The sequence below is a fragment of the Neomonachus schauinslandi genome, chromosome 7 (genome assembly GCF_002201575.2).
Source record: "Neomonachus schauinslandi chromosome 7, ASM220157v2, whole genome shotgun sequence".
Taxonomy (NCBI): domain Eukaryota; kingdom Metazoa; phylum Chordata; class Mammalia; order Carnivora; family Phocidae; genus Neomonachus; species Neomonachus schauinslandi.
Window position 1 is genome coordinate 62,436,586 of NC_058409.1, and position 15,128 is coordinate 62,451,713.

Consider the following 15,128-nt stretch of genomic DNA (forward strand, 5'->3'; position numbering starts at 1 on the left):
TTTAAGGAATCTGTATATTATTTCCATAATGGCGGTGCCATTTTACATTCCCATTAACAGTGTACAAGGGTTCTTTTTTGTCTACATCCTAACATTTGTTAACTTTTGCCTTTTCGATAATAGAAATCCTAACGAGTATGAGGCAATATCTCATTGTGCTTTTGATTTGCATTCCCCTAATAATCAGTGATTGTAAGCAATCTTTTCATACATTTATTGACTGTGTTCTTTGGAAAAATGTCTATTTGGGTTCTTGGCCCATTTTTAAATGAGTTATTTGTTTTTTTGGTATTGAGTTGCACAAGCACCTTATATATTTTGGATATCAACCCCTTATCAGATATATGGCTTCATTCCACAGGTTGCTTTTTTTAATTTTGTTGATAAGTTCTTTTGAGGTCCAGAGCTTTTTAGTTTGATGTAGTCCCACTTATTTATTTTTGCTTTTACTCTCTTTGCTTTTGGTGCTGAATCTAAAAATTACCAAAACCAACGTCAAGAATTTTTTCCCCTATGTTCTCTTCTAGGATTTTTAAATTTCAAATTGTACATTTATTTTTTAAGCCATTGACTTTTGGGTATGGTGTAAAATAGTAAGTCCAATTATACTCTTTTGAATGTGGCTATCCAGTTTTCCCAACACCACTTATTGAAGAAGCTATCCTTTACCTATTGTTCATTCTTGATGTTCTTTGGAAATTAGTTGATCATATATCATGGGTGTATTTCTGGGGTCCCTGTTCTGTTCTATTGATCTATATCTCTGTTCGATGCCAATAACATCCTGTTTTGATTACTATAGCTTTGCAATAGACTTTAAATCAGGAAGAGTGATGCCTCCACCTTTGCCTTTCTTGCTGAAGACTGCTTTGGCTTTTTGGAGTCTTTTGTGGTTTCATGGCATTAAGTTTTTTTTTTTCCTATTTCTGTGAAAAATTCCATTGGAATTTTGATAGAGATTGCACTGAATCTATAAAAACTTTAGTAGGAACATTTAAAAAATGTTTAAAATGTTTAAAAAATATTAATTCTTCCAATCCATGAACACAGGATATCTTTCCATTTATTTGTGTCTTCTTCAACTTCTTTTATAATGTTTTATACTTTCCAGTATTCAGATCATTGCTGCAGGACAGCTTTGCCAGGTAAGGTATTCTTGGTTGGCAGAGTTTTTTTGTTCATTTGTTTGTTGTTGCTGTTGTTGTTATTTTCCTTTCAGTATTTGAATATAGTTTCCTATTCTATACTGGCCTGCAAGGTTTCTGGGGAGAACTCTCATAATCGCCTTATAAGATTCCCTTTTTTGTGGGGATTTTTTTCTTGATACTTTTTAAATTATCCCTTTGTCTCTGATTTTAGACAGTTTAATTAAAATGTGTCTCACAGAAGATCTCTTTGAGCTGAATCTGTTTGAGAATATATGAGTTTTGGTAACAGGTTTGAACACTTCTGAGCCATTAGTTCTTTAATAACCTTTCTGCCCTTTTTCAACTTCTCTTCTCTTGGTACTTCAAGAGTACAAAAATTGTTCCATTTGATACCATCCCATACTTCATGTAGGCTTTCTTCACTATTTTCATTCTTTTTCCTTTGTTTTCCAAGACTGGATAATTTCAAATGACATGTCTTCAAGTTCACATATTCCTTCTTCTGCTTGATTAAGTTTGATATTGATGCTGTCTAGTAATTTTTTTTTCTTTTCCCTCCATTCCATTTATTTTATTCTTCAGCCCCAGAAGTTTTGTTTGATCTTTTTTTAGTTTTCATTTCTTTCTTGTTATTATTTTTTTTTCTATGTCTCTGTTAAACTCACTTTGTTCATGTATTGTTTTCCTAATTCTATTAAACCATCTTTATTCTCTTGTAGCTGGATAAATTTCCTTAAAACAATTATTTTGACTTATTTGCCAAGTGATTTGTAGATATCCATTTCTCTGGGGTCAGGAACTGGAAAATTATTGTGTTCCTGTAGTGGTCTCACATTCCCTTTATTTTTCAGGTTCCTTGATGTCTTGTGTTGTTATCTTCCCATTTGAAAAAGCAGTCACCTCCTCCAGTCTTTACTGACCTGCTTCAGGAGAGAAAAGCCTTCTGTCAGCACTGCTAGAGATTTTGTATCAGAGATTTTTTTTGGTGTTTCATTTTGTTTTGTTTTATAGATATGACTGTTGCGCATTTTTTGTTCTCTCTTAATAGGTTTTTTTTTTTTTTTTTTTAAGATCATATGCATTATCTTGATCCTGCAAAACAAGACTGGTTTGGCCATATTCCATTTACTTTGCTCAGCCTGACTCTGAATGCTTATCCTTAAAGCATAGAGTATATTTTGAGTAAAACCTAGCTTACGAATGGAAGAATACAATTATATTTATAGACGAAGCAGGATGCACTAGTGTTTAAAAACCTCCACACTCACAGAGGTCACACGGATTTCATACATAAACTTGTCCATTTAGATGAAGGAATGCCATAGAATTCTCAAAAAATAATGTCAGAATAGTTGAAATCATGAATAATGATGAGCTACTTGATATTTTTTAAATTAGAAGTATAATTGTAACATAATTAACATTGACTTTTACATTTTCCAAATTTGGATATTCCTGATGGATAAAATTATGTGATGAATACCTTCATGAGGATAACAGAATTGTTTTCACATTAATAAAAAAATGGGAAAACATAACCATTGCATTGGTTAGTCTTTATGTAAAATAAAAATTAAGATGTCTCTATTGCATACATTGCATTCTTCTTTGGAATTGCTTATTAACAACATGATAATGTATGAAAATGAAGTGATATAATATGGCAAATAATTATCACAAAAAAATTAAGTCTGTTTCCAATTAAACATAAATACCCCCAGAATCCTCTTCAAAGATGTATGTTTGCCTTAATGATAAACTGCAGATGTTACTTTTCTGTAGAAGATGAGATTGAAAATTAAGTCACTATTTCTAATGCTGTTTTCTTCTTTCCTGATTTTAAGATCTCTTTTATCTCTACAAAACTGGCACAATTCAAATTGCCTTCTTTCCTTTATATTCTACTATTGAATATCTGAGTGAATTAAGAGTTATGTCTCTATTACATATAGAGAATAAAGAGTAATAACTATGGGGAACTATTGAGGAAATTGGTCAAAGCATGGACTTAGATTAGAAATACCTTGTTGCTTCGTCTATAATGATACTTTTTAATATATTTCATTTGTTTCACTACAAACAAAATCTCAATAATCATATGTAACAGTAGCTGATGCTGCTAATTTTATATTTTTGCTCTTTAAATTACACATCAGGATAGTTTAAAATTTCTGAAATTGGTACCAGTATCTTAATTAGAAATGGTAACTACTAGCCCTTATTTAAACATACGTATGTTTCCTTCTCCTTCTGGTATGTTGCGCTCCCCTTTTTATTTCTTCTCCATACATCCTTAAAACCTACTGTCTGAATCCCAATTTGTTAACATCCTTGTGTATGTTTTAACATGAAAAAAAAAGTTGTGTTAATTTTTCTCTTAGGGATGCCTGGGTGGCTCAGCCAGTTAAGCATCTGCTTTGGGCTCAGGTCATGATCCCAGGGTCCTGGGATTGAGTCCTGCATTGGGCTCCTTGCTCAGTGGGGAGCCTGCTTCTCCCTCTCCCTCTGCCTGCCACTTCCCCTGCTTGTGCTCTCTCTCTCTTTCTGACAAATAAATAAATAAAATATTAAAAATTTTTTTCTCTTAATTTTTTAAAATAAAACCATTTTCTTCAGAATTAACATGTTTACTTCAAACTATTTATAAATTCACACTACTTTTGTAAATTATTTTCATAATGAATACATTTTAAATATTTTGTTCCACAAAAACTTTTCATTAAAAAGAAAAGCACTTCTTTTAAATAACTGAGGTCCACTACATTCATAGTCATTGTATATTTTTATGTTGCCCCATCTGCCCACTGGACATCTCAAAATGGATGTTATTCAGACAAACTCACTTCTGCCATAAACTTGCTTCTCTTCTGTAACCTGCTTATTCTAATTTTGATACCAGTGTGTTAGGAGGAGAATTTTAACCTTAACATGACTTTTAAGGAAATGTAACATAAAAAATTTAAAATATCTACAAACACATGAAAATCCAGCCTCGGAAAATTACGCATTTGTTTGTATTCACATAAGATCTTGAATGAATGGTAATATTACAATTTGAAAGGATGTAGTTCATTATTTTGAGTGATTCTAGGACCTTATGGTTGATCACACCTCAGGACCTAATGGTTGATCACACCTCAGGAAATCCAAACAAGTTGAATAAAGCTTTAACAAATTATAGGAAACATAGATATCAGTATGGCTATTGTAGATTTTGAGCCACAAAGCTGGAACATAATAATATAGAATGGGGGTTTATAACCATCTAATTAACATTTTAACAATTATTAATCAAATGCTCTTTCTGAAAAAAAAAAGGGGGGCTGCCAATTGCAAAGTGGAACACTTTGCTTACATGATGATTTTTTGGAACCAGAAATGGCACTCCATGAACGTAAGCTCATTAAAGCACTTGTATGAAATTTCTCTAATTTCTAATCAAATTAACTCACATGCACAGTTTAAAAAAATCTAATAAATACAGAAAGAAATCTGATCAAAATAAAAAGAAAATTAAAAGCAAATAATATTAGTTGTTACTCCTACTTCTTGAGTCACATTCAGCATAAGACCCATTTAGTTATGCACATGCATATGGGACAGAGGAAGTTATAGGGATTATTTAGGAAATAACGTCTATACAGTAATCTGATGACTTGGGAAATTTAATGAATATCCTTACCTTACTGAGGACCAATTGCAGAAGCAAATATTGCCATTTTATTACTTGCCATTTTACAGAATTTCCAGTGGGATTTAGAATAACTGTTCCTGGACCATTCAGGAGGAGTTGTTCTTGACACCACTCTTACATGATGCCTCCTGATACTAGTTATATATATAATACACAATATTTAATTATATATTATAGTTTTTATAGATTTTATAGTTTATAATAGTAGATAAAAATGTATCATATCCAGACATGTAGCAAGGGACAGAGAGACCAAGGCTAATTTAAATAGAGGTTAAAGCTGCAATTTGATTCATAATCTATTTTGTTTCCTAACAGTCTGCATACAGTTATATGCAGTCTACATACACTCTGTATACAGTTATAGCATAAAAAAGACAGTTGCATTTTAATGAGAAAAAGACTTTTTTTTTTTTTTTAGAATTTGGTTTTGAGGATTTCATGTTCTCACGGGAAATTATCACTGAAATTAGTGGCAATCTATAATTAGGTAAAATGACTCCAGTTTAAAATTCAAAAGGCCAAAATAGACAAATTTAGTATCAATAGCAGTAAACAAAATTATCAAATATATTATTGTCTCTATTGTGCAATTCACACTGAAATATAGTATTTCAATTTCAATAGACAAATTTGCTCTATATTGACCTTGAAAAGTTTGTTGGTGGGAAACATATAAAATTATCATTTTCCCTTATATTAAATATATCCCTTACATAGAGTGAATTATTATAATCTCATTATAACATTTCTTATTTTTTTAAGATTTTATTTATTTGAGAGAGAGAGATCATGAGCAAGGGGGAGAGGTAGAGGGAGAAGCAGACTCCCCACTGAGCAGGGAGCCTTATGTGGGACTCGATCCCAGGACCCTGGGATCATGACCTGAGCTGAAGGCAGACGCTTAACTGACTGAGTCACTCAGGTGTCCTACAACATTTCTTATTATTTGAGAAATAGCTTATGTTGAGATGTAAAAAAAAATTGTGTGACAGTTGCCTGTTTCTATTCCAGTAACAGCTGTGGCAGTAAATGGGAAAGAAAGGCCAAGAGTTTTTATCACTTCATTTCAATATGATTTTCCCTTAAGTATTAGGTGACCTACATTATTATCTAGAGGTTTTAAATGCTTTCAAATTCATGACGATAGAGAGAAAGGAAGAAAAGGCTGAAAAAAGTAAGAGAGGAAAATTAGTCACATTAGAAATTTTTCCTATATCTAGAAGATGTGGATAGATTTCTGTCATATTTTGTAATAATTTCTGAAGTAAAATTATTCTCAAGCTCAGAAACAAAGTTGATATGATCCATTTCTATTAAAAATGTGATGTGATACTTTATTATACCTTAAAATATATCATAAGTGAGAATTACTAGAGTTACTTTTGTAGATTACAGAGAGAGAATTAGAAGTTCTTGTTTTAGGTGGTGCAGCTCATGCATACGTGCATGCATGCACACACACATACATACACACATGCACAAAACAAATAAATCTACCCAAGACAAAATTTGAGAAAATATACTCTTGAAGATTACACATTATTTTGCAAGTAAATATGTATCGGTTATGGGAGACTGAAATATTCTGAGTACAAAACGTGCAAAATCTGTAGTTCTGGTAGAAAGCACTGTCTGAAGGACTAATTATGAAGTTAAACACTTAGAATTATTAAAGTTTCTGCAACAAGATGTTACATATTGTGTAGAAAGGCCCTATAATATTTTTCTGGTATGAATGACAATATCTTGAAAAGAACCAGTAATTGTTGGGTTCCTTTGCCTGAGATTTCTACTGATGTCAGTTTATAGGAAATTACTCATCTACATATCCAAGAGCATATTAGATTCCTAAATAATACCCTAGAGATTACTAGACTTTTAAATTATTTTCCCTTTCCTTTTGGATATCCCTTCTAGAAATTGTGGGTTTATACTAATTTATGAGAAAGCAAAATCAATCCCTGTTTGTGTTTAAGTCAATTCTTAACAACAACAACAACAACAAAAATCTCTTTCTAGAAAATGATATGAAGAGACAGTCATCCTGGGTTCTAAGAATAAAAGAAAATGTACTTCAAAGAGAAAAAACTCCACAGTGTAAAACCCTCCTGCAGTACAGGAGACATTAAGGATAACTTCTTATATAGTTTCATAATAGGGCATTGTTAGAAAAATATACAACCAGAATGAAAACAAGGGGAAATGCTAAAAACAACAAAGGCCAAAGTGAAAAAAATAGTTGCTAAAGTAAAACTTATTATAGAGATATAAATATACATAATGATTGAAAACTAATACAATTTAAAATAATAATGATAATACAGAGATCAAATTGTGCTAACTAAGATGGAGAATTTAGGGGCCCCTGGGTGGCTCGGTCAGTTAAGCGTCTGGGACTGAGCCCCGTGTCAGGGCTCCCTGTTCAGCGGAGAGTCTGCTTCTTCCCCTGTTCCTGCTCTCTCTCTCTCTCCCATGCGTTCATGTGTGTGCACTCTCTCAAATAAATGAATAATTTAAAAAAAATAAGTAAATAAAATAAAACGGAGAATTTAATTTTAACTCTAACTTAAGTATGTAAAATAATTCATTACAGTCAACAAAAAGTGAGAGAATATTTGCCATTGATTTTTCAGTTAGGCTCAATTTTTTTTAAAACAAAAGAACAATCAAACAATAGCAGATTTTTTTTAAAAGATCTAGATTTTACAGAAAACAAATATCTTTTTTCATTTATTTAATGAAAAATATTTAAGTGTTTACTCTATGCCAGGCATCGTGTAACCATTATCAAGAAAGCTGAAAATACAGTTACTATCAATTTAAAATGATCTTGCCTTTGCTCTCATGAAACTTACATTCTAGATGGGGAGACAGACAACTATATAAGTTATTGTTGAGCAGAGTACTGTGTACCACTTAATCCCAAGGGTACTGTGTACTGATTACTAAAACCAGGGGGAGGACTCTAAACACTTCTGCTCACTGCATATTGGTACCTGAGTCTCCCAGGAAAACATAACACAGTCAAACAAAGGATGGAACAATGCTTTACTTACATAGAGAAGAGATAGAACCGAATCAGCTTCAGTAAGGGTGTGTCGGCCACTCTTGGCCAGAGTCTCTCCTACTTGTAGCCCTTTTATGCTGCAGTGGAAGAAATCCTGTCTCCTCCTCATAGAAAATAGACATTAACATAGTGGTTGGCCAGGTGCCATATGACACACAAGCTTTAAGCAGAGATAATATAGTGCTCATTGTGTCTGAAACAGGGGAAGATATTTGATAAGCCCGACACAGGATGTGTGTGTTACCTTTTGGTAAGGAACTGTTCTAAGCCTAAGGACCACTATTATACAGCTGAGTAGGAGTCAAAAGACTATGTGCATGAGACTGCCTTTACCAACAGTCCACCCCTCACCCCTCAGTTGGCCACTAAAGCAGTGGATAAAGTATAGAAAATCTGATAGGACCACTGCCCACCTCAAATTTAGAGATGCAGTCAAGTCCAATAGGGCCCCTGAATAACCTGTATGCATGTGATTTGTTCATGGAGCCTGTCTCATTTTGACACAGTGCTTTACCAGGTCAATAGGAAAGCCAGACACAGAAGAATGCCTAATCTTCCCTGGAAGATACTATTCAACCAGAAACCCCAAGTGCCAGGGCTGAGCCACCTAAAGAAGTCTAATAATGAGTCTAGCAGGGACTGCAGTGTATAGCTGACAACCATTCCATCTGAACATAGATTTTTCTCCACTTTCCCTGAATTACACACACACATATATATAACAATATTTTGGCAATAACACAAATGCTACTCTGTTTTGCCAGCAGATTAACTAAAAGCTGTTTGGTTGTCCATCTCCAACTTGGCTCATAAGTTTAGTGAGTCTTGTTGGTACTGAAAAGCTTGGATGGCAGCATTAGCTATCCTCACCATAGTTAATGACAAGTTACCAGCTTTCTTCTAGGGCATGTACACGTGTGCCAGCTATGGGGACACAGAATGCAGAGCAGACGGTTTTCCTAGCAGTGTGCTTCAGGTAACAATGTCTTGTGTCAGAAATATGGGACCCTTCCAGTTTAGACTGTCATTTTGCACAAACACCTGAGGACATAAAATTCCCAAAGAGCATGCCCTACTTGAGGGTGATGAGCCCTCCATAGCCCAATATACCCCAGAAAGAAACAAATAACTTGAAGGAGCACATGGATCTTAAAAACAAATGCAAAAAGAAAGAAAGAAAATTGCAGATCAGTATCTCCATTAACTTAGATGCAAAACTCCTAACAAAAAAAAGAGAAAACAAAATCTCAAAATTTATAAAAATAAGTATACACCATTAGCAAGTTGAATTTATTCCAGAAATGCAGGAATGATTCAACATTTGAAAGTCAATGCAGTCTATTTTATCAACAAGCTAGAGAATATAAAAACCATATGAGTATATCAATTAATGCAGAAAAAGAATGTAAGAACTGAAGAGCTGTACTTTGTTATAGCATCCCAAATGGACAAAGAGAGTAAACTTATTATACAACAGTTTATTAGAGAATGTGAGGATGTAGTCTTAGTGACTGAGGATAAAAGGGATGGAAAAAAAATGTATAGACCACTGGTATATGTGTGTTACAAATTTGGGTGAGGATCAATCCAAATCTGTTCATCTGTAATATAACAACCACTACAACTATCTGGACATTCTTTACTTATATATCAGGCACCACTCTTTGAGGTCAGTTTTTGAATTCTTTGGAAATCTTTTTATCATAAATGTGTTTTCATGTTCTGGATGATTCCTACAACTTTACCATATATCTTAAACATTTGAGCCCATTTGAGTCTGTGAGACATCACTACCTAAATGTCAGAATACCTCAGTGTTAATCTGTTTCAATTTCTTTACAGGAAGCTGATTTAAAAACCCAGTGGAAAGACACGAAGAGTTCACTAGGTACCAGGTGAACTGGGGATAGGATATTATAAACGTAGATTGTAATCTTCTGTGGCAACCAAACAAACTTATTTAGTGTTTCTTGGTGCTTTATATAGTACTTGGAACAGAGATGCTCATTAAATATTCAATTAATTTAATTAATAAATAAATTTTTTTAAAAAGTCTAGAACAGGAAAAATGAAGATACTAAGACTTTGGACAAAATATATTTAACAGTAATTAGAGGTGACTATAAATATTTCATATTACTTCATTCTATCACCAACATTCAGCATAACATGCACTCACAGGTTGTCTCAAAATGAATGACTGAAGATAATTTTCACACGTGACTGGACGGATAATTTTTGATTACATACAGTGATGGTGCATGGTACACAGTGATGACTTGATCAAACATCATGTCAGCAGTTATTTGAAAAATGGTCCCAGTGAAAAGAAGTAACATAGCAATAATGCCTGGTTTTAAATTCAAGCCCCCTCCCAGTAGCTTTGTGATGTTAGTCAAGGTACCTCATTTTTAAGATGGAAACAATAATAACGTCTACCTCACAGTTTTTGTTGTTGTTTTTTGTGAGGACTAAAGTTGATATTTGCAAACATCATAGAAAAGTGTCAGGCATATATTAAAGGTTATGCACATATCTGCACTTACGACTATTATGCTTTTGAGCAGAATAACTGGCGAAATGATTCTCAGTATCACTCTTCCACTATGCATTGTCTTGTATCTCCTTCCATTAAACGGCCTGTCTACCAATTCTACCTCTCTTTTATCTTTTCATCACAGTCTCTCCATTTTCATCAGAACACCTTACTCTCTGGTTTCACATGGGTAAGACCACCCTGAAAGCTCTAAATTGCTAATTCCATATTCCTCACACAGAATGATCTCTCTCTGTTCTTCTCCAACAATATACTAGCCAGGCTAACAGCACATATTGTCTCATAAAACATACAACTATCTATGTTTAACTTTATTTCTACTTTTGGATATACCTCCATGCCACACTCTCACTTCTTGTTTACTTATTCTTTTAGAGCTGCTTTTTAAATCCTTACAAACTATTTTCTGTCACATTAATTATAAGCCCAGCAAAAAGAATTCCCATATTCTCTACTTTGGGTTTGTTTGCTTCACAGTTCCTCTAGGGTGTCTGGCACAAAACAGATGCATAATTAGACTGGCTGACTAAATATAGTTAAAGTATTTCAGACACTAAGGCCATTTTTAGTTTTGAACACCTAACCATTTTAAATGGCTAACTGAGCAGAATGTTTTATAATAGTGTTCACTCGATTTTTTGATATACAAAACTATAAAAAATCAAGAAAGTAAATTATCATAGAATTGAAATTTATAAAGTTGTAAGTATTCATTAGATCTAATAAACATTCTCATAGCAGGATAAATTTTTGGAAATACAGATAACCACACCCAAGAAGAAGAATATGATTGCATAATTCCAAATCACGTCATCAAAGATTATATAAAGTGTTGTTCAAATAGGAACATATTTCTTGGTGTTTCCTATGTGTGTATGACACAAATGATTCTGTAAACCCGTTTGTATCATTGACTGAAATAACCTCATGCTGAGCAATGCTTTAAATACCCATTAACATGATTTAAAGAACAATAATGTTTGGATTTGTTGTAAGAGTCACGATGCTGAAAAAGCTCAGTACACCTTATAGAGGTGTTTGAATATTTGCTTTAAAATATTGCTCACAACAAAGGAATTTCACAGTGACATATCTTTGGCAGTGCTGACTGATAGCATCACATGCTACATCTTATGAAGTGCTTAGTAATCAGGTGTTCAAAGGCACTGAGCTCTAGTCAACAAAAGGAAGGGTGATTTCAATGACAGTATTCACAATAAATGTTCTCCTGGGAAGCATTTACATAATCATGGAAATGGAAATGATCATTACTTGTCATTTACTATTTTACTATGTCCCCTTGAAGAGTACTATGGATGAATCTATCCATCCATCCTTCTTCATAGATTACTCTAATAGAGCTCATCTATACAATCCATTTTGTAATCTCCATAATAAGAACAGTTTAGACTCTGAAAGAAACCGTTCATTTATCCAATCATTAAGCACATTTTAATGACACCAGTAAAATAAGAAAGGAAAAAAAAGAAAATGGATTCAAGAAAAATCCTGTAACAGAACACATGTCCTTATGTGTATTACCTTTCTTAAGTCTAAATAACCTCAGGGAAGATTCCATTCTGAAAAGCAAAATGGCATTTGCCCTTGATTTATGGGTATCTTACATTGCTATGCAGTTCCCTGAAATAGTTTGTGTGAAATATAATTAAATATTTTTTCTAAATATGTAATATAAATATGTTCCTGTGAGGTATAAAAATATAAAGAATCAAAGGTTATCAAAGTAAAGAATGCATTGCTAAATATTTTAGTATGTTTAAAATATTCCCTGAATAACTTTCTGCTTAACCTCCTCTACTGTGTTATGAAAGGTGTACTACTCAAGTGACCAGTTATAGAACAAGTGTTTCTTCTGGTTCTTCCCTGAGGTGTCTGTTTGTTTCTAAACCACCCTTGGGTGAGCTATCTTTTGGAATAATTGCAACCAATAAAACTTGCTTTCAAGGTCATATATTATAACCCTAAGTTTGTTTGCCTTGTTTGCTCAAGCCAGCCATAATCAAAGGAATTATTTAAAAGGATATATGAAGATAGCTTACATAATTAATATGTGGGTAAAAACACAAAAAGACGAGACAAAGCAAAACAGGGAGTAGAGACTAAAAGGCACATTCCCAAGTCCATAACATTAACTTAATCTTCTTGCAAAGTATAAAATGAAAAAAAAAAATCTTCAAGGTTTTATCACCTGCCAAAAAGTGTTTCTAATCAACAGCTTAAATATATGTATACATGAGACATACAACTTTTAAGATAAAAGGCCACTATATGATGATATCATGAACAAGATTATGATTAACTCTATTAATAAAAAATGTATTGGGCTATTTCTTTTTACCATGTTATTCAATATATGCTGACAGCATCCCATTAAAATATACTTCATAAAAGGTGGAAAGGTTTATACATTCATAAAAATGTATAAACATAATTTTCCATATATGATCCTTTGACAGTATACTGTAATTATGGCATAAATTTTGCTTATAATGCTAGGTGGATAAGCTACATAATTTTATGCATGGTTGTTAACTACAATTTCTTGCAAATAAACTCAATTCACAGTAAATTCAAGCTCCTACTCTTTGACAATTATCAGAAATGTGGCTACTGCTTACAATGGGAATACAAGTTTGTGGTAATTATCACTCCATTTATAAACCTACCTGGATTTCAGTGAAGAATTCCTCCCTTGTTTCACTTAGATATTTCAGAGTAAATACTCAGAATCCACATCCAAAACTATAAACTACAAAGTTTATACAAAACTACAAAGGACAGTCATGTGAGGATTTGAATTTGCACAGTACAAATTTAAATAGGTAGAATATTCAGTTCTATTAAAACCTACATCTAAATTAATATAAATATTTATGTTTCTGTGAGGACAGGTAATCAGTTATGCAATGCATTTAACCAATTGTATATGGTGGCATTTTGCCTCTTGGGACAGACAGAGGACAATAAAATATCTTTCTTTTCCCAGGTCAGAACTTTTATCATCCACACCTTTGTTTCTTCCATTAAAACAAACAAACAAACAAAAAGACATGTTGTGACTACCCATGATTTCAAACACACAGGTACACATATTCTTTGACTTTCTAAGTCTCTGGCATAGGACAACAGAGAACAGTACAGGCTTTGGAAAGATGCAAAAAAAAGAAAGAAAGAAAGATGCAAACACTATTTATCTAACCCTCTCCACTATTTACTGCCTTTGTCTTTAGGTAAGCTACTTGATCTTTCTAATTTTCAATTTCTTCAGTTTTAAAATGGAAATAATTAGAAAACATTTTCTACAGAATTGTTGTGAGACCTAAATGAGATATTGAATATAAGATATATCTGGAACAGGGAACAAAATGTGTAGACAAAGTAGTAAATTGAAGGTTTCACCTGAAGCATCATGATAAAACAGACTGAAATTCACAATTTAGTTAGAAGATGGAAATATGTTGACAAAAACTGGTTTCACACTTCTTCACCCTTTCATTCATATTCAGGATATCAGATATCCAGGTAAAAAAAAGAGAAATATTGTCAGTGTATTTCTAATGACGAAGTTGTAATGAGTCCTATCCCCTTAAATCTAGGAGGGCCAGGATAGCAAATGTTTAACCACTTTCCTCAAGCCTCAGTGGTACCACTGAGAGAACTTGTTATGTGTTCCCTATATCTTAGGAATATACAGTGATCTAGTATCTGACTTCCATCTCAGGTCATTTGTGGGGCAGCAGAGATGGTCTGGAAAGCTGCTTAGAAAACAAAGCTGATGGGGCACCTGGGTGGCTCAGATGGTTAAGAATCTGCCTTCAGCTCGTCATGATCTCAGGATCCTGGGATCGAGCCCTGCATTGGGGTCCCTGCTCGGCAGGGAGCCTGCTTCTCCCCCTCCCTCTACTGTTTCCCCTGCCTGTGTTCTCTCACTCTCACTAAAAATAAATAAATAAAATCTTAAAAGAAAAGAAAAGAAAAGAAAGCTGAGTTCTTGTTGTATCTAGAAAGTAGCTATACTTCCATCTGAATGGCAAGTAAGAAAAGAGACCTATGGTTTCCCAAGGGCAAATATGGACCATACATGAGAGAAACTATTTTGATACTGTTTCAAATCTTACCTAAATGACCTACTGGAAAGACTAAAGTACTCATAAGAGTGTCTCTGTTGAATGGTGGTGTCAGACTGCAGAGCTGAGAGTGGGGTGGCATCACCAAGATCATGCAAGTTTCAACTGGAGGGCCCCAGTAGAAGGCATCCACATAAGAAAGTACATTTGCACACCTGGGTGACAAGTACACACTCAGTGAATAAGACTATGTGTTATTCTAAACATCACTCACCCAGGAACCACTGTAGTAAAATTAAGCAATTTTAATTGACAAGTAAGGAAAGGAAAAATGCTAGGTGGGGAAGAGAAGTATAAAGGACTACACTACCTCATCCACAAAAAGCAGTCAGATCTCAGTATGCCTCAGCCTGGGAAAGAAGAAAGAAGATACTCTGTCTCTCTGTTTCTGTCTCTGTCTCTGTCTCTCTCACCCACACACAGCCCTGCAGTTGGAGCTTGTATGTTTAGAGACTGAATTGAAGCTGCAGTTCTGAAATTAATATACTCACTGTTCTGCCTAATATCTAAG